We start from the raw sequence: 3,608 nt of genomic DNA on the forward strand, positions 1-3,608 counted from the left end.
ACCTAAGAATATAGGTTACATATATCCTCTATTTATATATATATATATATATAGTGACTGTGGTAAGAAGCTTGCTTCCCAACCACATGGTTCCCTGTTCAGTCCCACTGCGTGGTACCTTGGGCAAGTATCTTCTATTATAGCCTCGGGCCGACCAAAACTTTGCGAGTGGATTTGGTAGATGGAAACCGAAAGAAGCCTGTCGTATATATATATATATATATATGTGTGTGTGTGTGTGTATTTGTGTCAATGTGTTTGCCGGTACTACTAAAGCAGCGCGGACCCAAACGCGCAGTCGCGCGTCCGCGCTAGCTAGTTTTGAGTGGTCGATCCTAACCCTATCCCTAACCCTAACCCACGTGTGCAAATGAATACGTGGTTAGGGTTAGGATCGACCACTCACGACTAGCTAGCGCGGACGCGCGACTGCGCGTTTGGGTCCGCGCTGCTTTAGTAGTACCGTGTTTGCCTCCCCCCATCGCTTGACAACCGATGTTGGTGAGTTTACGTCCCTGTGATCTAGCGGTTCGGCAAAGGAAAAGGATAGGAATAAGTCCTAGAGTCGATTTGTTCGAGTAAATGCGGTGCTCCAACATGGCCGCAGTCAAAATGACTGAAACACGTAAAAGAATGAAAAAAAAAAAGAATATATATATTATTATTATTATTAATATTTAGCAGAAGTAACAAAGTGACTGAATGAGAGCTTCGTGCGTTTTTCCTGTTTACAGTAACATACCTATATTTTATAGATAGATAAAATCAAGTACTTGAAAAGGTATGCACCAGGTAGGGTTGGGTAATCTCTGTGGTTCCAGCCTATGATTAGTGAGGGTCGAAATATCGGATAGAATATTTCAGTCAAGTGCACAGAGAAAACCAACCGTATGAGTATTTAGCGCCTAAAGGGCTGGCCCAAATTACACGTTACTGAGTAGTACGTTGATGGTATATTCTAGGGTGTCCGACAAGTAAATTCCCTTGGTGTATTATTCGAATATTATTATTAATTTAATTATATATATGTATGTGTGTATGTAAGTTGTCTAAGAGTCCATAACTCAGGGGAAAAAAAAGTTCCTAGGCTAGTTGCGTGCGCATTAAGTAATAGCAATGACCTTCATGCAGTGTGCCGAGTGATGTAGCTGTGTTTATTTCGAAAGTTGTGTTTTTATGATCACATGTATTCTGTAGTCTACGATATTGTCATGGACAGGAAGTTGAAACAAAGAATCAACGTGAAATTTTGTGTTAAACTTGGGAAGTCTGCTACAGAGACATTGAGCAAGCTTCGGCAAGCTTACGGCGACGAGGCAATGGGTCGTACGCGATGTTTCGAGTGGCACGGGCACTTCAAAAGCGGAAGAACGTCTCTGGAAGACGATGAGCGATCTGGAAGACCTGCCATGAGCATCACCCTCGGAAATGTGGAGAAAATTCATCAGCTGGTGCATGAGGATGGTCGGAGGACAATCAACGACATTGCTGATGTTGTTGGTCTGTCGTATGGGTCCGTGCAGGCAATCCTCACCTCTGAATTAAACATGCGGCGTATCTCTGCCAAGTTTGTGCCCCGCCTACTGACCATTGAGTAGAAAGAATATCGCGTCGAAGTCTGTCAAGATCTCTATCAGCGTGACGCTGATGACCCATCCTTCATGTCGAGGATCATCACCGGTGATGAGAGTTGGGTATACGGGTACGACCCTGAGACGAAGCAGCAGCCGTCACAATGGAAGAGCCCTTCATCTCCACGACGGAAGAAAGTACGACAGAGCTGCAACTCAATCAAGACCATGCTCATCGTTTTTTTTTTTTTCGATATCCACGGTATTTTGCATCGAGAATTCGTTCCTCAAGGCCAGACCGTCAGTCAAAAGTTCTACTGCGACGTTTTGAAGCGCTTGAGGGAAGACATTCGGCGAAATCGACCGGATCTGTGGAGCGCTAAGAATTGGATTCTTCACGACAATGCACCCTGTCACCGAGCTCTCTTCACTCGTGAGTTTCTCGCCGAAGACAACATGGTGTTGCCTCCGCACCCGCCCTATTCGTCAGATTTAGCACCTGCGGACTTCTGTCTCTTCCCCAAGATGAAGATGCAGCTCAAAGGTCGCCGTTTTAACACCGTTGTCGAAATCCAGAGCGAATCGTAGAAGGTCCTCGACTCGTTCACGGAAAACGACTTCCAGGCCGGATTCCAAAAGTGGAAGGAACGCTGGGACCGGTGTATTGCTGCGCAAGGTGACTATTTCGAAAGAGATGATGTTAAAACTTAGGTAAATAAGTTATTTTTTTATTAAATATAACTAGTCCGGGAATTTTTTGATGCCACCTTGTATATAAAATGTATACACGCAAACATAATTTTTCTTTTTAGAAATTTTCACTACTCCCAAAATAACTAATAAAGTACATGCAAAACTCAGTTACTTAATTCTAAACTAAAATTGAACAAAGTTCTATTTACATACTGCTAATTATATTTTCGAACTTATGTGTTAATCGTCGGTAAATAACATCTAATTGAATCCAGAGAAACATTTTCAATTAATTATGGTTCCTTAGTGAGTGCCGAAGATTAAACTTTCACTATCCTGAATAGGTATCAGATTCTAAAATGGCTCAAGTTTCAGATTTTGTAGAAGTGAAGTCACGAAGTCACAAATGAATTAAATTTTGGGATGTAAAATTTTCAATGACACCTTTAATTTTTTTTTTTTCCCCCAATATCATGACTTAAAACCACAAAATGTAATTCAAATAAGAAAAAAAAAAAGGCTGTATTGACTTTATGTTATGAACCTCAAAATATTTTTAGCTTATTGTTTGATTTTTCTCCTCCAAATAACGTAAACGGTGAAGGTAAAGGATATGCACACCACCCGTTTTGGGCGTAACAAAAACCCTAACCACCGGATGTGCGTATTTTTTACCTTCGCCACATAAATAGTTCTTGCATACCTTTTTCATACACGAAATTCTGGTTGTGACAAAAGAAAGGCTTGAAAGTAGTATGGAAGATTTTAAACCGCTAAAGTATATTTTGGTCTAAGTTATTAGCCCCCCTTCCTACGTCAACATTATTCATGACCCTAGCTTCGGTCTGTGGTGACTCTTCCACTCATTTACGCTAACAATAATGGGTTAATGTTTACTTTAACTCCTGGTCACCAAAAAAAAATATATATATATAATAGGTGTAAAAAATGTGTTTTAAACGAATACGAAAGCAAAAATTTGGATGGGGAGAGGACTTTCGGAAAATTCACAAGATCTGATTTTTTTCCCTCATTTATAACTTTTAGGAAAATGGATCTTTTAATGAAATTTTATATAAAATACCTTTCAAACGGCATAGATTACAATTATAAAGAAATTTGTGGGGAAATTTTTTTCTGGGGTGGGTGGGGAGAGGACTTTCGACGAGAAAGAAATTCGTAAATTATTCTTTTGCTTGAGTGTAATGGAAATAAGTTTGAAAAAAAAAATTTTTAGATTAATCTTTTTTTCATTTGAGTAATGGAAAAAAGGTTTTAAAAAAGATCCCAACGGTGGAGATGTGCTAAAAACAACAGCTAAATCGCCCATAACATTTCTTTTTG

At 39.9% G+C, this 3,608-nt stretch overlaps 1 long non-coding RNA gene across 1 annotated transcript in view; it reads left to right on the forward strand.

Annotated features, from left to right (window-relative positions):
- The window catches only part of LOC106872199 (uncharacterized), a 9,916-nt gene that overhangs the window by 597 nt on the left and 5,711 nt on the right, over positions 1–3,608 (forward strand). The window lies entirely within an intron of this gene.

The sequence above is a fragment of the Octopus bimaculoides genome, chromosome 2, assembly GCF_001194135.2.
Source record: "Octopus bimaculoides isolate UCB-OBI-ISO-001 chromosome 2, ASM119413v2, whole genome shotgun sequence".
Taxonomy (NCBI): domain Eukaryota; kingdom Metazoa; phylum Mollusca; class Cephalopoda; order Octopoda; family Octopodidae; genus Octopus; species Octopus bimaculoides.